A 22,869-nucleotide genomic window follows, 5' to 3' on the forward strand; every position below is an offset into this window, starting at 1 on the left:
CGTCACTAGCCGTGTCTGGATCTAAACTCCGCTGCAGGTCCATATATCAAACGATCACTATGGCATTACTGAGAGTTGAAAAACTGTCTAAAGTCTTTCATCTTTAATAAAATGGTCAGCGTTCTGCTCTACCAGGTGTAACAATTGAGTTTAACATCCAGGCATCCATGAAAACGGAATTTATGACATTTAACGGAGTTAGAAGTTAGCAGGAAGTTAGCTCGCTAGCTTCTATCTAAATACAATATAGCATGTCCTGACTGCGGGGTTTTGGAAACAAATTAAAACGTACAGCTCTGTTATCACTTCCAACATAAATGAAGACAGAAAGCTAAACAGCAGTGACGTTTGTAGGGTTACTGAAGTTTGGCTAGCTGGTATATAATGATGTGCTACGTGACCGCTAGTGACACAGCTATGTTAGTATAATATAAACAAGCTAACTTTTTTTCCACTCGATAAAAGTTAACGTGAGTGTGGTGGTCAGGAACAAATGTAATCGCATGGCAGGATGCTGTAAAAGGACCAAACTTCAGCCAGGAGAACAACTGAGATAATCCATCCACAATACGAGGTTAGTCATTCATATACTGCTGCATGGGCTGGGCTGTAGTTACATCCTAAGGTTTTGTCTGTGAAGGTTCTCAGTCATCCAGGTCATCGTAGTCAAAGGAGCTTGCAAAGAAAAGCGTCTGGACTTCTTTAAGTTACTTGAAGACGTTTCACCTCTCATCCGAGAAGCTTCTTCAGTTCTAAGGTCAAATGGTGGAGAGTCCCAGATATAAACCTAGTGGGAGTATCCCCCCACAGAGGGACAAAAGGACCCCCTGATGATCCTCTAATCGCCTGAGCCAAGGTGTGAAACTGGGTGTGGGTCCCAATCAGCCAGAGTTTCGGGTGTGTTCATTGTGAAACCTGGCCCCACCTTATCATGCGAATTCCTGAGGTCAGATGGCCCAGGATGTGAGTGGGCGTTAAGGCGTCTGGGAAGGGATCTCAAAACTGGATTATAGATGGCAGAGAGTTGGTGTCGTAAACCCCCGCCTCTGTTCAAAGATGGTCGCTCACAGTGGACATAGATGGCTTCTTTCACTCCTCTTTCAAACCATCTGTCCTCTCTGTCCAAAATGTGAACATTGGCATCCTCGAAAGAGTGTCCTTTATCCTTAAGATGCAGATGGACTGCTGAGTCTTGTCCTGTGGAGGTGGCTCTTCTGTGTTGTGCCATGCGCTTGTGAAGTGGCTGTTTGGTCTCTCCAATGTAGAGGTCTGGGCATTTCTCGCTGCACTGTACAGCATACACCACATTGTTAAGTCTGTGTTTTGGCGTTTTGTCTTTCGGGTGAACCAGTTTTTGTCTGAGCGTGTTGCTGGGTCTGAAATGCACCGGGATGTCATGCTTGGAGAAAACTCTCCTAAGTTTTTCTGATACACCGGCTACATAGGGGATGACAATGTTGTTGCGTCTGTCCTTCTTATCCTCCCTCGCTGGTGTCTGGTCTTCTTTTCTGTGCCTCTTTGCTGACTTTAAGAACGCCCATTTAGGATAGCCGCACGTTTTGAGTGCTTCCTTTACATGTGTGTGTTCCTTCTTTTTTCCTTCAGGCTTAGAGGGAACATGTTCTGCCCGGTGGTGTAGGGTCCTAATTACTCCAAGTTTGTGTTCCAAAGGGTGATGGGAGTCAAAGAGGAGGTACTGGTCCGTGTGTGTGGGCTTCCGGTAAACTTCGATGTTGAGTTTGCCGTTCTCTTCAATGTGCACAGCGCAGTCCAGGAAAGGCAAACAGTTGTCCTTTGTGTCTTCCCTATTGAACTTGATGTTTTTATCCACAGCGTTAATGTGCGCAGTGAAGGATTCCACTTCTTGTGTCTTGATTTTGACCCAGGTGTCGTCCACATATCTGTACCAGTGGCTGGGTACTCTTCCTTTGAAAGAGCCAAGAGCCTTCCTTTCCACTTCCTCCATGTAAAGGTTGGCTACAATAGGTGACACGGGGGAGCCCATGGCACAGCCATGTTTTTGTCTGTAAAAGCCTTCGTTGTATTTGAAATATGTAGTGGTGAGGCAGAGGTCTAACAGTGTGCAAATCTGATCGGGTGTGAAGTTGGTCCTGTCCTCCAAGGAGCTGTCTTCTTGTAGTCGTTTTCTGACAGTCTCCACGGCCTCCGTGGTGGGTATGCAAGTGAAGAGAGAGACTACATCAAAGGACACCATGGTTTCATCTGGGTCCAGGGTAAGTTTCTGGACCTTGTCAGTGAAGTCGGTGGAGTTCTTGATGTGGTGTGGGGTGTTCCCCACAAGGGGAGCAAGGATGGTAGCAAGGTGTTTAGCAATGTTATAAGTGGCTGAGTTTATGCTACTGACTATGGGTCTGAGTGGGACAGCTTCCTTGTGGATTTTAGGAAGTCCGTAGATGCAGGGTATGGCATCCCCTAAGGGTATGGCAGGGTATGGCATCCCCTAAGGTTTTAAAAACTGAGCTTAAATAAATGATTAGCGGTAATAAAAGCCGAGGGAGGTCAACAATGATCACTGACTGTTTTAGGAGCTTTTTGAGATTAAATAGAAGAAAATACATAACATTAAACATGTTAACAACACAAAAGCCATATTAAACGCAGACTACTTTAGGCCCGGAAGTAGGATTCGTCACGTCATCACTTAACGACCGGATAGGGTTCATTCGCTCGGTCAGCAGGTGGGAGTATCCTCGTACACTGGGGAGTAAACTGCCATTAAACGAACAGAAGAAGAAGAAAACCCCTGATCTACGGATCGGGTAGACCCCATTTGTACGGTCCGACTTTGCACATGCGCTGTAAGGATCGGGAGTCCTAATCCGTAACTATCTTTTTATTTTTCGTTTTTGTCTACATTATATTGAAATGTTTCATTATTGGAAACATTTTAAGAGATACTTGTTATTCTTAACATCTTAACAGATACTCTGACCCGTAACTATCGTAAAACGCTTCGACCGGAAGTAGACACCTTTTGCGCATGCGGGGTACCGATCGGGTTTCCGGTATGGATCGGGTAGTGACACGGACCACGCTTGATATTTGGAGCATTTGGAGTACGCATTTGAAGTACACTTCGAATTGGGACAGCCGTCGTTGCGTGGCGGTGACGTAATCGCACTCAAAATGCGTACTTCATGCGTGCAGTCTCTTAATTGGGACACAGCCACAGAAGGAGAGCACAGCTGGGGGAAATCAGAAATGACCTTCAATGTAAAACAGGAAATACACAGAGACACAGACCAAAGGGGGAGAGAAAATCACAAAGCATGAGGGGGGAGCACAGACATGAGGGGCTGGGAAAACATGGAATGAAACACAAGGAGGGGAAGCCCAATAAACTAAACAACTTAGGACCAATAAAATAACTCCAAGAATAACAAATGAACTTAACATGAAACAGGAACACAGGAAAAACTAAGAACGCTGGGTCGAATGACACAGGATCCTGACATTTGTTCTGTTTTTAGAACAGCTTACAAAGTCATAGAGATCTCATGAATGAACACAGGTTTAGATTTGAGTTCAACCATGAAATTCAATAGGACCTACATCAATTCTTTTTATTTACATGTTTCATGGGATAGGCTTTAAATCTCTCACATTAAATGTGAGGCAACACATTTTTGTGTGATTAAAAGGAGAAATACACTCTTTTAGTACGGAAAGGAACAGCTAAAAATAATTTTTTTAATACTACTACTACTACTACTACTAATAATAATAATAAGGCTAGCCTGCAAACTAGTGAATACTAACAGTTTCTCTCTTTTTTTGAGACACCAATTTGGCTTTGGCTTTGATATGGTTTCAAATTAAATGGTCAATGGACTGTTTTTTATATAGCGCCTTTCTACACTGAGGACTCAAAGTGCTTCACACAACATGCCTCATTCGTCCATTCACAAGCACTTTTTTCTATGCCCTTTCTAATCCTGTCTAACTCTCCACCATTTGACCCTAAAACTGAAGAAGCTTCTCGGATGAGAGATGAAACATCTTCAAGCAACTTAAAGAAGTCCAGACACTTTTTTCCCCAAGCTCCTTAGAATGCTGTCTAACATTCTCTTGTATTCATACTCCAATAGATGCAGTGGAGATGCATTTTGCCCAAGGATATTTGGCATATAGACAGGAGCAGACGGGTTCGAACTACCAACTTTCCAGTAAGTAGGTGACCTGCGCTACCACCTGAGCTGCAGCCAGGTGAAATTAAACCGTTACTGTTTTCTCCATATAACCCACATTTTCTCTTTCACAATAAAAATAAACACTCTCTCTTTGACATTGCACTTTACGTGGTAAAGGCCTACAAGTCTCAACAAGCCCACCAAGCCCAAGCATCCCTTTTAGAAGGACAAGTGCCTTTCCCTCCAAAATGACCTATTTGACAGTTTTCTAATTTGACGAAATCAAATAGATATGTGAATTTGACAGTGTCCTTAAAAAAAATTCTTTATTTAGTTCATTAATAGGGGGGGACTGTTGACCATGAACGACTGGGTGAAAAATCTTGTTGACTTTATTAAGTTGGAAAGAACAAATAGCAGCTTTTCTCTGTGAGATTTTCCACTACTGTAGTCAGATTATGGAATCACCCCAGGCATTTTGATATGTAGGGACATGCTGCCCAAACAAATTGCACTTCTTTTGTGGCTTTAATTAATTTCTCTGATTGTTCTCTCTCTGATTGTTTGATAGCTTTCTCATAAAGAATGCCTGTGCATCAATCAAAGCACACATTTTCTAGTCAGCTTGAAAAGAAAATAAGAATTGTAAAAATTCTCCAGGAGCCTGGAAGAGACTGGAGAGTCATGACCCTGTTGGATGACGGCATGGATGGTCACCCCTCTGAGGATATCCCTGCCTCACAGACGCAGAATTACTGTTGGCTGGACTGGTAACAGGTGGACTAACTATATGTATGGATTGCATTTATATAGTGCTTTTCGGGGCCCTCAAAGGGCTTTACAATTCCACTATTCACTCTCACATTCATACACTGGTGGAGGCAAACCACAGTTGTAGCCACAGCTGGGGCAGACTGACAGAAGCGAGGCTGCCATATCGCGCCATCGGCCCCTCTGGCCATCACCAGTAGGCGGTAGGTGAAGTGCTCAAGGACACAACAACCGAGACTGTCCGAGCCGGGGCTCGAACCGGCAACCTTCCGGTTACAAGACGAACACCTAACTCTTTGAGCCACAATCGCCCTTACTATCATATATACTATCATATGGACAGACTAATGTTAACTGAGGGTTGACATCATACAAGGTGTATGTGTTATGATTGTTCTGTTTGTAAGGGATGCTTATTTGTTCTGTTCCGCTGAAACCAGGGTACTGCTGCCTGGGAGGGCCCTTGGGCTTGATCTTTTCCTATATTCTCAGGTTAAGTAACAAGATTATGTTTTGTACTGTGTTTTTTAATGTTTTTCCCTGGTTTAGGGCCAGCTCAAGAAAATGACCAGCCAGAGACACTACACATTCTATATTAGTTACTTAAAATATGTATTTTTTTCATCGTCCTTATACTTAAGCTGCCGAGAACAGCACAACTCCCGGTACATCATTTTCAGATCACCGCGGACTTTCGCTACTCTATGTAAGTCACTTAGATAACCTAAAAATGTTATTGTTGGGCTTTTTTCAGTGTTTTATTTGTTCGTGAGTCAATCGGTTTGGCTGAGATTAAAGTTATTAGATTAGATTAGATAAAATAAAACTTTATTAATCCCCCTGGTGGGTTCCTCCTTGGTTTTTACACAGCTGAATAAACATCAAACAGAAAACTGATTAAACAGAAGTATGAGACGGTCGAGAATTCACGCCAGTGTCCTGTTATATTTTAGATAGCAAGGAGCAGACGGCCGAGTTTATTAAGAGATAGCGGTGACGCTAATCAGAAGGCTAGACCATCCAATTTCCCCAGCCGTTTACTTCCGGCCTACCCGACCTTCTGAGGACCCGGCCCACGTAGACCGCGAAGGCTGGGTCCTCAGGAGGATGCAGCCCATGAATTTGGACACGACCTACATACCAGCTAGCCAAACTTCAGTAACCCTACAAACGTCACTGCTGTTTAGCTTTCTGTCTTCATTTATGTTGGAAGTGATAACAGAGCTGTACGTTTTAATTTGTTTCCAAAACCCCGCAGTCAGGACATGCTATATTGTATTTAGATAGAAGCTAGCGAGCTAACTTCCTGCTAACTTCTAACTCCGTTAAATGTCATAAATTCCGTTTTCATGGATGCCTGGATGTTAAACTCAATTGTTACACTTGGTAGAGCAGAACGCTGATCATTTTATTAAAGATGAAAGACTTCAGACAGTTTTTCAACTCTCAGTAATGCCATAGTGATCGTTTGATATATGCAGTGTTGCCAACTTAGCGACTTTGTCGCTATATTTAGCGAGTTTTCAGACCCCCTTAGGGACTTTATTTTCTAAAAAGCGACTAGCGACAAATCTGGCGACTTTTTCTGGTGTTATTGGAGACTTATTTATGACGACTTTTTGACGTGAAAGCGGGTATCGCTTTTACTCTCAACAAGCAGCGGGTGCTGCCGTGGGTACCTCGCCCATTCCAAAGCGCTCACGGGCAGAGAATAGGGAGGACTATTCTCCGCCCATGAGCTGAATCATAGAGCGAACGAATCACTCAGGACTCACTAAATCCCTCCCTCCTGTGCTGAATCGTAAGCGAATCACTCAGGACTCGCTCACCCCCTCCCTCCTGTGCTGAATCATAGAGCGAACGAACGAATCACTCACTCGCTCACCCCCTCCCTCCTGTGCTGAATCATAGAGCGAGCGAACGAATCACTCACTCGCTCACCCCCTCCCTCCTGGCTCACAGCTTCTTCTTCTTCTTCTTGGTTGGCAACCAATGTTAAGGCGCATTACCGCCCCCTGGCTCACAGCTCAGTGGACATTTAGATGAGAAAATATATATTTAACACATTTAAGGAAAATACTAATAAAATAAAAATAAACAAAATAAATGTTTATTAAGCAATTTTGATAGGAAATTGCTTAATTTTAGAAATGTTTTTGCTCTTTTTTGCTCTATAAAATAGTTGTTTTTTTTAGAATCATTCATCTTAGCAGTGAAGTGAAGAGAAACAAATTAAGTTTGAGTGAAAATGTAAATTTTTTGCACTTTCTGGTCAACTGACTCAGTGAATCAAATGACTCAAAAAACCCGATTCACTTTGATGAGTGACTCATTAAAACCCGATTCAGTAAAAAGAATCAAATTTAATTCAAAGTTTTGTACTTTTTTTTGATCGAATTGTACATGTTTGAAGTATTTTTATTTTCAAAAATTATTTGACTTTCCTCCAAGTACCACAATGGGGAGTTCATGTACCACTGGCAGTTTGAGAATCATGACCTTATATCATTAGACTTCATTCTGAACAGGACACCTTCATTACATTTTCCTAATTGTCTATATGATTTACTGTTTGGTTAATTTCATTACACAAGGAGGAGAAAAACAGGGAGAGACTCTGAAAGAGAAGACCAGGGAACGAGATGAGGAGAGGCAGACAGAGCATCATTCCAGTCAGCAATCCAAAGGAGTTCAAGATATGGCTCTTGATTTAGGGGATAAGACTACTGGTCCTAAACAGTTGAAACTGTCCCAGTACCCTCTCACTCAATTTGGAACACAAAAAAAATCCTTCCAAGAAAACTGGTTCAAAAGCTTTAAATGGTTAGAATATTCTTCCCAAAAAAATGCTGCTTTCTGCTTTGCTTGTCGAGTCTTTGGCAAAAGTCTTAGGTATGACACATTAGTGAATGATGGAGTCAGTAACTGGCAAAAAGCACTGAGCAAGTTTCAAAAACATAAAGCCACCCAGTCACACAAGGACAGTGTAGTTTGTTGGAACAGCTACAAAGCAAGTCTGTCACAAGGCAATATTGTTGAACAGATAGAGGCAGCAAGTGCCACTGAAGTAAGTGAAAGAAGGGAGTACCTGGAATGTATTGTGGCAGTGACCTGCTTTTTGGGGAAGCAAGGAATATCATTTCGAGGTCATGACGAAACAGAAGAGAGTGACAATAAAGGGAATTTCCGCGAGTGCATTAAACTTTTGGAAGTTTTATGCACTCCCCCCCCATCAAACACCACATACATCTCTTGTAGTAGTCAGAATGAGATGATTGAATGTTGTTCACAAGAAGTAACTGCAGCTATTGTTCGTGAGATGAAGGAATCACAGATGTATGCCATTATGGCTGATGAGGCTAGAGATGGAAGGACGGAACAGTTGGCACTCTGTGTGAGGTATGTGTCTGTGGAAGGTGTAGTTAAAGAGAGGTTCCTAGCCCTGACAGAAATGCCAACGTTTGATGCTGCATCGATAAATACTGCTGTTGAGAATCAGCTGCAAGAGAAGGGAATTGAGCGGTTGAAATGTGTGGCACAGACCTATGATGGAGCAGCTGTCATGAGCGGAACAGTTGGAGGTGTGCAAACCCATTTTCAAAAGAAGCACCCTGAGGCCATATATGTTCATTGCTATGCACATGAGTTAAATCTCATCCTATGTCACACATGCAGAGCTGTTACCGAAACCATAGAGTTCTTTAACATGCTTGAAAGTCTCCAGTCCTTCTTTAGTGCTTCTCTTGTAAACCATCATAAGTTCATGGACACTCAAGAAATTAGGATTGGAGCAAAGTGAACTTGCGCAGTTGTCAAACACACGCTGGGCATGCCAGGTTCGTTCAGTAACGGCTGTGCTTAACAATTTCCCTGCCATCATTGAGTGCCTCTCCTCTATCAACACACCTATTGCAGTGGGATTGAAGGCAAAACTCAGTAAATTCTTCTCAGTGTATTTGCTGATTGTTTTAAAGGATCTACTGTCTGTAACTGAATGTTTACACAGATACCTACAGAAGGAGACCATAGATATTGCCCAGGCACAGACATACAAAGATGCGGTGGTTGAGACACTGAAGCAGAAGCGCAGTGATGCCACTGCTATAGATCTTCATGCAAGAACAAAGGCTATGTGTGAGGCAAACCAGATAGCCGTTTTGGAGCAGTCTTCTGGACAGAGGCAGAAAAAAAAGAGAATGGATGGATTTGTTGTTGAGTCAACCTGTGGGGCAGGCAGTGAAGTCTGTGGCTCTTCTGTGTCAGAAGAGCTTAAAAGGAAATTGTTGTTTCCTTGTCTGGACAGAATGATCTCTGAACTTGAGAAGCGTTTTTCTGGTATTAGTCAGGAATTGCTTAATGGGATTCAGGCGTGTAGTCCAACCTCAAACCACTTCTTGTCTGAGCCTCATTTCTCAGCCCTGGCACTGCATTACCATATTGAACTTCAGTCAGAGGAAGTCATGGTTGCCAAAAACTTTTTGAAGCTCAAGAGTGAGGCTGGTGCCATTCCAGATATGTTAACAGTAGGGATGGGTACCGGTAATCGGTGCCATCATGGCACCGGTTCTGACATAAACGGTAGTAACCAGACCGAAAAGCAGCGCACATTTCGGTGCTTTATTTCGGTGCTTTTTTTTCCTGAGCTGTGATACGCTTTAGATTCTAGCCAATCATTTTACGTTTCCGAGGATAGTAGGCGGGTCCAGGTACGTACGTTCTTTTAGAGCAGAGCTACAGATTAAAAACGCCCAGGGCAAAGCGGTCAAAAGTCTGGCTGTACTTCACAGCAAAAGATGCAAACTCAGCAGCCTGCAACAAGTGCTTTAAGCTGATACTGTGATACTAGTGATGGGTCGGAAACGAAATGGCTCTTAGAGCCGGGTCTTTGACGTGAACGACGCGAGCCGTGTTTTTTTTTTTTCCCCCCTTTCTCTCACCCTCTCTCTCGCACTTTTTTTCCGCTTCACTCAGCATGCGAGCCTTGTGCTTTAAGCTGGGAAGAGGGGGAGGGGCGGTAGTTACACTCAGTAGCACAGGAACAGAGCGGGAGGGAGAGACAGAGAAAGAGAGCCAGGGACAACAACGTCACATTAGAAAGGTATAGTAATCATCCACAACTATTTTCAGTTGCAGATGATAAAGGATTCAGAAAGTTTATTCATGCAGGTCCATATGACAGAGAATATGCATGTTCTTTTTGTTTTCATATTTTAATTTATATTTAATTGTGTTGTGGTTTGCAGTGTTTTGTGTTGTTTCACTTTAAATTTGTAAAAGGAAAAAGCTGAAAATTTAAATAGTTGAAATGTGAATAGTTGATTTTTGTATTATATGATTTATTTATTACATGTTATGTGGAGTGAATAAATAAAAGTATATTTACGGTGGCCCCTACAGACAAAGCACATGCAAACTTCAAATCACGTACGAACCCTGAAGCACGTACAAACTCCAAAACACGTACAAACTCCAAAACACGTAAAAAACACAACAAGCAACAAAACAACCTGAAGAGCCGGTTCGGAGCCGAAAGAGCCGGCTCTTTTTAGAGAACCGTCTCTTTCGGTTCGGCTCACTAAAAAGAGCCGGAAATCCCATCACTATGTGATACTGTCAAAGGAGGTAACACCTCAAATCTGATGAAACACCTGGCGACGCATAGCGTTTTTTTTAAAAGCCGAGAAATGCGCCGTATTTGATAGCTTGCTGCGAGACCTCACACCGAGCACACCTACTGCGGGTGTGGTGCCTGTTATCGGACGCGGAGTTAGCAACATCCCCCAAAAACCCGAAGAGGAGAGTCCTGGCCCCTAGCCCTGCCAGTGTAGCAGAAATGATGACGGATGATGATGGCAGCAGCAGCCGTTCTTCTCTGCGTGAGTAGCTTAATGTTGTTCGTGTGTAAGTTACGTTGAGTAGGCTAACCACGTTATTAAATTAATGCATGTAAGGTGAACTAGCAAACATCATCATAGCTACATGCGGCTGTCTTCTTGTTTGATGGCAGATGCTCCCTTCACCCTGGCCAAAAAGGCTAAAATGACCAAAGAAAAAGTGGAAAACAATTAAACATGAGAGGTTTTTGGACAAAGTTTGTGTTTTTTCCATTGTTTAAGCACTGCTTCCAGCCAAGAGTGATACCATATATGCCCCATAGCTGCAGAAAAGGCTAACATTGTTATCTTTTTACAAAAAAACAGCTGAACATGAGAGGTTTTTGGAGAAAGTTTGTGTTCTCCATTCTTTAAGCACCGGTTCGAGCACCGTTTAAGCACCGGCACCGTTTCAAAAGTACCGGTTTGGCACCGGTATCGGATAAAACCTAAACGATACCCATCCCTAGTTAACAGTGTATAATCTTCTGGATAATCAGATCTTCCCCACACTGAAAACGGTTATTCAGGTTGCCCTGACAATCCCAGTTAGCAGCTGTAGCTGTGAGAGGTCATTTAGTGTCTTGCGTCGGCTCCATATCTGGCTGAGAAGGACCATGGGTCAAAGCAGACTCCAGCACCTGGCTGTGATGTCAGTTGAGAAAGAGATGCTTGAGAGAGTTGACCACCCAAAAGTGATTGACAGATTTGCCAACCTCAAGGTGAGGCGACATAGGTTGAAATAAAGAAGAAATCTGCACAGCCATAGGAGTATCTGCAGTAAAGAGCTTTTCATACATTGCACCATAGGCAAAGTTGCCTCTATTTTTTTAAAAAAAAATTTAAATTAACATTTTGTACATTTGTACATTTCAAGGACTGTTCTATTTTTGGAGTGACTTTTTTTTAATATATATCTGTGTTATATTATACATACACATTAAAAGTGAATCTCTGTTCAACAAATGCACTCAGTTTACTTTTTACTTAATATGAGCATCACTCATTATTCTCCTCCAGTAATTAAGGTTTGGATATGTATTTTTTTTTTTATTCCAATCCATTCTTCTTTTGCAGCATTTAAACAACCTTTATTAGATTTGATTTGATGGTTTTGTTACAAACTTTTCAAAAAGGTGTTTTGCTTTTCTTTCACAAATGTGGGGATTAAATTGTGTTAAAATGTACAAAACAGTGATGTCATGTTTTGTGACGAGGACCCAGGCACAGAGAGACTTAATGAATTTAAGAGTCGCATGATTTAATAAAGAAATTTGCAGACTTGTACAGAGATGGTAAAATTATGATGACTGATAACGGAGATGAACAGACGACGAGGACAGGGAGGAACAGGGGTTTAAATGCACCAAGGAGACAGTCAGAGAGAACTCGGGACAACTGGAGACATTTAGGGATGCAGGGACTTTACGAGTAAAGTTTATCTTGCCTGGCTGGGCAGCCCTCTGGGTGCTCAGCACCCCCAAAGCTTTGATCCTAGAATTGCCCCTGGCTAGAAATGTGTTTTGGAGTTTGTATGTGCTTTTTGGAGTTTGTACGTGCTTTGTCTCTAGGGGCCACCGTATATATTTATATATAAACATATATAAATAAAACCACAGGTTTTTTTTTTTTACATTAGTAATTCCTTTTGTGCATAATTTGATATTGTTGTTAATAATACATTAACCCTTTAAAGCTGGTCGGAGCGGGCACGCTCCGTTTTGCGCAATTATTTTTAAATCCCTGTAGAACCGGAACCGCGTAAGCTAGCGCAATAATTTTTTTTGCATATGAAACCGGAGGAGTTGTACTTGCATCTTATGCCATCAGCTTGTCCTAGGTCACGGTTTCCTTCCACATATAGCTTTGCAAAAGCTGCATAAAAAGCGCTTGCAGGAACAAAAACATAATATTCTAGAAACACGCTTTGCCAATCCGATCAGCTGTTCGTAACACTTCCCACATTGAAACAGACGTCAGCACGAACGATTGCATGTCCGCCATTTCCTGCCCAAAACCGGAAATGACGTCATTTTCGCGGAAAATGTAGTTTTTTACTTGTAGGCCTTCAAAGCCTATACTGGTGTTTTTATAAATCATGTTTGACTTTATGCTTTTCTGAATAGTTTCTGGGATGTTTAGAACTCGAACTGCACTGCTGGAAATAGTTTATTTTGATGCACATGCTGTTTTCTTTGCAAATTTGCATCATAGAATTGTTTTTCGTTTTTCTTGCAGTATATAAAAATTGCTGTATCTCAAAAATAAAACTATGAAGACACTCAAAATAAATTTCCTGTTGTTGTAAACTATTTTTTGCAACTTTTTTGTATTTAAAGTTTTGAGGGATAAGCGTCTTAAATTTCTCCAAGTAGAAATATATGTAAAAAAAAACAAAAACGATTTTCAATTTTTTTGTAGTTTATTGCACTTTTTTGCAATTAATGTAGTTACTATGGACTTAATGCATACATATTATTAAAATATGGGCTATAACAGTTGTATTGATGTATAGCAACTTGAAATGCTCCCAAAAATGGCACTACAGCATGTAAAAATATAAAGTAAGCTCTGGCGGACTTGGTTCTATGGTAGGTCTTAAAGGGTTAATTAAAGCAACAAAACAAGAGCCGGTTGGGAGCTGAAAGAGGCGGCTCTTTTTAGTGAGCCGAGCCAAAAGAGCCGGTTCTCTAAAAAGACACGGAAATCCCATCACTACGAACTGAAGAGTAGAAGAGGACACGGACAGGTGCTGCTAGGGCGAGACAGACGTTTCTCACAGAGTCCTTTAGTGCTGCAGGCAGGCAACGTGTTCAAACACAACTTCAGGTTTTTTACTTCTATATAATAATTCTGCATTATTAAGCAATAAGAACAAGTAGCCTAATGTCCTGTAATCATTATTGAAGCACAAAATGTAATCATTATGTAGCTATAATTTGAAATACAATAAAACATTAGGTTTTGTACAACGCATCGGTATCGGATCAGTATCGTTGATACCACCCTGAATTTTACTTGGTATCGGATCGGAAAGGAAATCAGTGGTATCGCACATCACTACTGAGGAGGTCGGAGGATCACCTATCATTATAAGTTATGGATTCTTGAGGGCTGCCCACCATTCAAAACCATTAGAACAATTTTAAAGTGGTTTGATATATTTGTTTCTGACAGTTTTCTGATTTCCCACAAAGATGGCTACTGAGATATCGTTTGGTCATAGCTGAAGGTGTATAAAGTAATAAATGTGATTTTTGCACGTTTCATCGCAAATTTCCTCATGGAAATATCCACAGAGGTTATGTCAGATGAATGGTGGGACTGCACACCAAACACTCAAATGTCAAATGGCAGACTGTTTTCACTCCGAGATATGCTTGCCGTTGATTGTCCTTCATTGCCACTCGCTGTACTGCTGTCAGTGAATAACAACATGGCTAGAAAAACATGAGGTGATGTGACAGAAAATGTTTCAGCTGTGGCTCTGTTATATAATTCATAGGAATTTCTAAACTTTGATATTTGCACTAAACATGGCTCCACAGATATCTGCATTTTACTTTCATAAATTTTAAAAGTGTCGCTTTAATGTTAGATAATTATACATAGTTCATTTCCTTTCAGAGAATGAAATTGTTAATTAAGAGTCTCTTTTCCCTATTATCAGTTCTGAGTTTTGCTCAAGCTTGTACCCTCGCTTTTACTGTTACTATTTAATGTGAAAGATATTTTGGTGAAATGTGAACACACAGAACTCTTAAACATTTGCTAAGAGTGAGCTACAAATGTTACTGGTATACTCTTAGTGCTGTTACTTTGGAACAGTTACATAAATAAAAGCCACTCTATACAAATAGAGATGTCCTTGTATTCTGCCTGTGTAGTTTAAACCAATATATATTTCAAAACAAGGATCAATGAGTGTGGAGATACAAAAACTTTGCTGCAGCCAACATTTATTATGCACTGTTAGTTTGGGCAGTTAGTTTATTCCTCAAGAGCACTAGTATGGAGAACCAGAAGAGACACACACATCAAAACAAAGAATTTTGTGCTTCAATAATAAATTGTGCAATAAAATATGCATTAGTAAATTCAATTATGAATTGATTTTTTAATCCTTTTACTTACATACACATTACTTACATATTTATTATTTAATAATCTAAAATTTATAATAAGTATAATAATAAATTGAAAAAACAAATCATACCACAGACACAGCCACTTAAAATGGCCACCTCATCAGTGAAAGGACCATCATGGATTCCCGGCTGATGAGCGGATGTAACGATATCCCCTACCTGTGACAGCCGTGAGTAGTAACACCCCTAAGCAACATTTAGGAAAACCATTAGTAAAGTCTTGTGTATCCACCAGGTGGAGCAGTGTGCAGGTACGTCAACAATATATTTATACCGTTTAAATTTGTTCAGGGATTCTATAATTATGAATCTCCTGTGTGCTTTTTAAAACTCTCCTTCCCTGATAATGAAACAACTTTTACAGACAGGTAAGAGAGTGCAGACTGTGATTAGCATCGCAGGGGATTCCTTTGTCACACATTAGGTGATTGTTCAAACAGCTCTCCGACCCCCCACAGAAGGCAAACAACAAGGAAAATGTAGTATCCTCTGTATGCCAGCTGTGATTTTGACACATGTACCTTATTTTCTGCACTATAAGGCACACTTAATATACTTTAATTTTCTCAAAAATCGACAGTGCGCCTTATAATCTGGCGTGCCTTATGTATGAATTCTGGTTGTGCTTACTGACTTCGAACCAATTCTATGTGGTACACCGCGCTCAAAAATCTGTCAAAAATGTTTTATTATGACTCTGGTAAGCTATGAAGACGCACCGCTTGATGGATTTTCAGATCATTATGGCTACAGTGGTCAGGAGTCTCGCAGAGTGACCTGGGTCCAAAACTCCATCTGCTTCAGGTCCCAAAGTCAAGCAAACACTGCAGCATCACTGAGAGGTAAAAACTGTCTAAATTCTTTCATCTTTAATAAAATGATCAGCATTGTTGCTTTACCAGGTGTAAAAATTAAGTTTAACATCCAGGCATCAATGAAAACAGAATTTATTACATTTAATGGAGTTAGAAGTTAGCAGGAAGCTAGCTCGCTAGTTTCCATCTAAACATGATATAGCATGTTCTGACTGAGGGATTTCTGAAAAAATCCAAACATACAGCTCTGCTATCACTTCCAACATAAACGATGACAGAAAACTAAACAGCAGTGACGTTTGTAAGGTTAATCCATACGAGGTTAGTCATTAATATACTGCAAGAACACCGGAATAGAGCAGCTCTGAGAGAATTCAACATTAATGAAGCAATGTATGGAAGTGGAGGAAGCAAGAAGAATGAGTTGAGTAAAGTTTGACTCATCTGACTGTTTTGTTTCGCTTGCGTGCGCCTTATGTATGAAAACAGACCCGTTCATCAACAGTGCGTCTTATACCGTGCACCTTATGGTCCGAAAAATACGGTAAACGGTATTTACAAAATACTGTTATAAAAACAACCATTTTCTTTGTGTTTTTTCCAGAACTTTATGACTAAGTTCAAATGAGGGATTTTTCCTTTTTTTTTATTTTAGTGCTTGTTATTGAGCTGCCATGCTTCATTTGCATATCGTCACCTTTTAATGATTAATAGGAGACTTCTACAGACAAGCAGCAACCCCCCCATCTCTGCCTGTCTGTAAAATTATCTCACTGAATGCCATTGATGTGTTTCGTCCTTTAATAAAATGAATCACAAGAGATTTTTAGATTTTTGCATTACTGTCAAAATCACTTTTTTAAAAGTAGGCAGTCACAATATGTTACCAAAACTGTTGCTAATGCATCTGCAAACTTTGTAACAACATCTTGAATTTATAACCGAGCTTTCACTTCACTACAGACAGCCCTGGTGGAGGCCCTGATTCTTCCCCCCCCCCCAGACCCAAAATTGCCCTTTTCCTTGATACGAATACCAGCAGTATCGGATCAGGCAGTGTTGGCTCAGATGACACCAAGTGGGGAGTTTTCTTACCACAGTTGGGCTTTAAACAAGGCAGAACACCGCTACTTTGTCACTATGCGGGAGCTGTTTGCAGTGGTCTGTGCCATACAGCTCTTTAGGTACTACCTAAAGGGGCTCCTCTTCATAGTCACAACTGACTATGCTGCCTTGCAGTGACTCGTGCCTTTTAAAGATCCAGCACACTGGATCAAGGAGCTATAGGCTTATGATTTTTGGGTTGTACACAGACCTGGGATGGACTATTTCACAAAATAGCCAGAGCCATATAGCCTGTATTAAATTCGGTTCTTTTGAATTCTTTTGGCGACAGAGAAAGACTGGACTCAGAGTGGTCAAAGCTCAAAAAATGATCTTTACTGTACATTTCCAGAAACGGAGAACTGTAGACACGAGCACGTACCACCAGTTCTGAAAACATTGCAAGCTAAAATACGTATATATAGTTCTGCTATACGTCACACACCGTTTCGATCAAAACAACTCCTTCTGGTCTGACTAATGTGTCTGTGTTACTTAGTTCCGCTTTTTCTGTCTGGTTTCCTGTATTTTATTAATATGCCTCTGCAGCTCTGCACTAAACTTCTTGTTCTCTGCACAAGACGTGCAGTCTCCTATCAGTACTCTGTGACCTTTGGCACACATTCTAACTCACAGGGGCGTTTTCCTACACTGGCCTCTATAAAACAATATAAACAGAAAATAAGCATTAAGAATATATATTTATTTTGTAACACCTGCCTGACGAGGATGCCGAGACCATAATGGATGCCCTGGTGGAGGGGATGTTCTGTAGATGCTGGAAGTAATTTAAACAGACCAATCTCATGTGTTTGCAGAAAGTAGCCACCCTTTTCTTTGTTGCCAGCGCTGCAAACCCTTGGCCTTCTCTCAATGAGCTTCATGATGTAGTCACCTGAAATGGTTTTCACTTCACATCTGTGCCTTGTCAGGGCTCATTTGTCGAATTTCTTGCCATCTTAATGAGGCTGGGACCATCAGTTGTGTTGTGCAGAAGTCACGTTGGTACACAACTAGCAGCCGTATTTGACATCTGTTAGAATTCATATTATGGCAAGAACCAATCAGCTAAGAAAAGAGAAACAAGAGTCCATCATTACTTTAACAACTGAAGGTCAGTCTGTCTGGAAAATTGCTGAAATTTTGAATGTGTCCCCAAGTGCAGTCGCATCAACCATCAACCGCTCCAATGGAATTAGCTGTTTTCTGTAGTTTCTGCAGTTGCCCTCTAGTGGTTGTTTTATGTATGTTATTCTGCAAGATTTAGCATTATTTTTTGTTGTGGAAGAGAGATATATTTTAAATCTAATCTGAATGGGTATACAACCTACACTATTCTAGGTTGATTTAGCTCATGTACCATCGTCGTGTGCTTCCTGTTTTACTTTGTAGGTAGGGTCTGTGCCTTATGTCAGTGCGTTCAGCTTTGTGCTCTTCCTGTCTCGTCAGCGTAATCAGCATCAGCCGTGTCTCCCAGCTGTTTCCTCTTAGCTCTGTTCATCTCTTGCATTTAGTGTCTGCTTCTTCCCCTGCTCATTGTCGCGTCGTACCCTCACTTTCACTGTATGTTCTGTTTGCCAGCCTGCCTGCCTGTTTAGTTTGTTCTGTATTCTCAGTTTAGTTAGTTTTAAAAGTTTTAAAGCTGAGGATTCCGAGTTACGTTTGCCTCCCGTGAGTCCTGCATTTTGGGTCCTCTCTTCCTGCCTGGCTGCAGACAGTCATGACAGAGACATTTTTATTGGTTTTATTTCTGGTTTTCGCAACAGTTTCACACTTTATCCTTATTAAATCATCCGACTCAACACATCGGTCTTTTCCTTGGATTTTTATTAAGAGAATGTTTAGCTGTCTGTAATAGCTGATTCTATGTTCATGAGGCCAACACTTAGTGAGGACAGAACAAGCGCTACAGAAAGGGAGAACAAGAGTCACCTCTGCTGCTGAGGATAAACTGATCCGAGTCACCAGCCTCAGAAATCGCAAGTGAACATCACATCAGATTAGAGTCCAGATAAGGCACACAGTTCCAGTTAGTGATGTGTCGGCCGCGAACGAAACGGCTCTTAGAGCCGACTCTTTGAAGTGAACAACGCGAGCCAGCTGCCAGGGTTTTTTTTTTCTCTCACCCTCTCTCTCGCACTTTTTTTCCGCTTCACTCCGTATGCGAGCTTTGTGCTTGCGGTGGGAAGAGGGGGGAGGGGCCGGTAGTTACACTCAAAGTAGCACAGGAACAGAGCGGGAGGGAAAGAGAGAGAAAGAGAGCCAGGGGCAACAACGTCACGTTAGAAAGGTATAGTAATCATACACAACTATTTTCAGTTGCGGATGATAAAGGATTCAGAAAGTTTATTCATGCAGGCCCATATGACAGAGAATGTGCATCTTCTTTTTGTTTTCATATTTTATTTTATATTTAATTGTGTTGTGGTTTGCAGTGTTTTGTGTTGTTTCACTTTAAATTTGCTTAAAAGGAAAAAGCTGAAAATTTAAATAGTTAAAAGTTGAAATGTAAATAGTTGGTTTTTGTATTATATGATGTATTTATTACATTTTATGTGGAGTGAACGAATAAAAGTATATTTAAGGTGGCCCTGGAGACAAAGTACGTACAAACTCCAAAACACGTACAAAACACAACAGAAGTGCTCCAGGATGCTAGGGGCAGTGTTGAGCTTTTGTTACCTAGTGGCTACACAAGCCAGGAAGTATCAACGACCGGATTTGGTGTGTGGTAGTAACAGGTAAATGAACTTTTTTTTTTTTAATTATTTGAATATATATGAGTGCTTGTGTATAAAAACACAAACAATACACATATGCTTTCAATTGTGTAATTTAAGTGATCTAGGTAGCTCTGTTCTGGAAGTTCAGTAACAAAGGCCACCATCAGTAACACACTACAACGGCAGGGAATCAAAATCCCGCAGTGCCAGACGTGTTCCGCTGCTGAAGCCAGTGCATGTCCAGGCCCGTCTGAAGTTTGCCAGAGAGCACATGGATGATACAGCAGAGGATTGGGAGAATGTCATGTGGTCAGATGAAACTAAAGTAGAACTTTTTGGTATAAACTCAACTCGTCGTGTTTGGAGGAAGAAGAATACTGAGTTGCATCCCAAGAACACCATACCTACTGTGAAGCATGGGGGTGGAAACATCATGCTATGGGGCTGTTTTTCTGCCAAGGGGACAGGACGACTGATCCGTGTTAAGGACAGAATGAATGGGGCCATGTATCGTGAGATTTTGAGCCAAAACCTCCTTCCATCAGTGAGAACTTTGAAGATGAAACGAGGCTGGGTCTTCCAACATGACAATGATCCAAAACACACCGCCCGGGCAACAAAGGAGTGGCTCCGTAAGAAGCATTTGAAAGTCCCGGAGTGGCCTAGCCAGTCTCCAGACCTCAACCCCATAGAAAATCTGTGGCGGGAGTTGAAAGTCCGTGTTGCTCGGCGACAGCCCCAAAACATCACTGCTCTCGAGAAGATCTGCATGGAGGAATGGGCCAAAATACCAGCTACTGTGTGTGCAAACCTGGTAAAGACCTATAGTAAACGTTTGACCTCTGTTATTGCCAACAAAGGTTATGTTACAAAGTATTGAGTTGTATTTTTGTTATTGACCAAATACTTATTTTCCACCCTGATTTACGAATAAATTCTTTACAAATCCTACCATGTGGATTCATGGATTTTTTTTTCACATTCTGTCTCTCACAGTTGAAGTGTACCTCTGGTGCAAATTACTGACCTCTGTCATCATTTTAGGTGGGGGAACTTGCACAATCGGTGGCTGACTAAATACTTTTTTGCCCCACTGTATATATAAACATCTGTAAATAAAACCACGTTTTTTTGTTTTACATTAATGACTCCTTTTGTGCATAATTTTATATTGTTAATAATAAATTAATTAAAGCAACAAAACAACCTGAAGAGCTGGTTGGGAGCCGAAAGAGGCGGCTCTCTAAAAAGAGCCGGAATTCCCATCACTAGTTCCAGTAGCAGACACATCTCTACATCAACTGTTCAGAGGAGACAACGCGAACCAGATGACCTGGCGTGTCTTTGTGTGATGCAGAAAAGTTGAACGGGTGGTCTCTACATGCAAGCTTCCCACCGTGAAGAACTGTTTCTTGTTCTTATCGAATTCATCAAGAGCTGTGGACAGATGTATTTGAGTATCCCTTGTTCCATTTTTCCTAAACTGGAAGCTGGGGATAGCTTAATCCTGACAAAGAGACAAACCTACCTACCGTCCTCATTTGAGCACACATTTTTAAAAACATGACATGCAGAGATGGGCAGTAACGCCGAGTAACGCGTTACTGTCATTCAATTGCTTTTTTCAAGTAACGAGTAAAGTAAGGGATTACTATTGCAAAAAAGGTAATTAGATTACTGTTACTTTCCTGTAAGCACGCTGCGTTACTGCGTTACTGCGTTACTAAAACATGATTTTTTTTATGAGGCTGTCTCATGACAATGACGTAAGCGAGTCCAATGTTCGCGGCAACAGCTGTGTGCAGATCAAAAATGGATAATATAACGAGTGCGGGAGAGAGTATGAGCGTGCAGCGTTTAAAGCGTGGAAATACTAATCTTACTTTGAGTTTGATTCCGTAAAAAGTAATAAAAATATTAGCGTCCGCTGTGCACTGCTTAGGAAGAAAACTTCTTTTTACAGCAAAAAACCCCCTAAACTTCCGAGCAAGCACCGAGTACGCTGCCACGGTAATGTGAAATTCACAGAGAAATTGCCGGATCCTTCCACTGACATGACGGCTGCGACACACCTGCACCAGCAGGGCAAACCTCCACCTGCCCCTCTCCTGCTAAAAAGGTGAAAATAGAGCAACAGGACCGCTGAGTCTTTGATTTTATTTATTGTCTGCTGTGTTTTACGTGCATCTATTTGAAAGAGTGAGTGTAAACACAAAAAAACATTTTATTTTATATGCTGGAATATGCAGAAAATAGGTTTAAATGTTACACAAATTTCTTCCAGTGTACAGAATGTTGCATACAATTTAATGTTTGCTTGATGCATAGATTTAAACGATTAAAACTAATAAAACAAGTTTTAAAAAGAGACATTTTATTTGATTATAATGGATTATGCAGGAAAAGTAGAATTGGACTGAAAGATCTATTGTTTTATTACCTATTCAGGGTGTAAATCATGTTTTAAAAAGTAACTAAGTAACTAATTACTTTTGAAAATAAGTAATCAGTAAAGTAATGGGATTACTTTTTGGGGGAAGTAATCAGTAATTAGTTACTGATTACTTTTTCCAAGTAACTTGACCAACACTGATCACAGGTGGTTCTTAGTTTTCATTATACTTCCGAGATCCAACTAATCTAAAATTGGAGAAATTAGGAACGTAAACAACAAACAAGATTTTGGGTGTTAGGCAGATGATCTGTAGCAGGGTCAGTTTCACTTCTTGTAAGAACCTTCATTCTCCCTCAACTTATTGAGCATTCTAGGATCTAACAACTATTTCTTTAAACAATTCTACGCCTGTTTCGAGGTTAGCCAGGCGGCTAATGCTAACTACCACCTGACAACTGAGGACAGTGACGTCATCAGCGAGAGACTGGTGATCGGCATCGCAGAGCACGACGTCTGAGCGACACTGAGGAGAGTGAATGCAACGAAAGCGGCTGGGCCTGACGGCATCACCGGTCGTCTGCTGTGCTGCTGTGCTGACCAGCTAGCAGGTCTGCACACTTCCATCTACAACGAGTCCCTGGCGAAGTCTGTGGTCCCCACATGCTTCAAAAGACCCACCATCATCCCTGTGCCCAAGAACAACAAGCCCTCATTCCTGAACGACTACCGGCCAGTTGCACTGACCTCGGTAGTAATGAAGGCGTTCGAGAGGCTGCTGAAGAACATCATCTTCTCTTCCATCCCAGACACCACAGATCCGCTCCAGTTTGCCTACCGACCCAACTGATGTACAGAGGATGCCATAGCCTATGTCCTGCACACCACCCTT

The 22,869-nt window shown here is 41.3% G+C and overlaps 1 pseudogene; it reads left to right on the forward strand.

The window, feature by feature from the left end:
- Window positions 1-7,482: 7,482 nt before the first annotated feature.
- On the forward strand, window positions 7,483-22,497 carry LOC146378666 (zinc finger MYM-type protein 1-like; annotated as a pseudogene).
- The last annotated feature ends 372 nt before the right edge of the window (window positions 22,498-22,869 follow it).

The sequence above is a fragment of the Perissodus microlepis genome, chromosome 10 (genome assembly GCF_051167445.1).
Source record: "Perissodus microlepis isolate ML-2025 ecotype Zambia chromosome 10, ASM5116744v1, whole genome shotgun sequence".
Lineage (NCBI taxonomy): Eukaryota > Metazoa > Chordata > Actinopteri > Cichliformes > Cichlidae > Perissodus > Perissodus microlepis.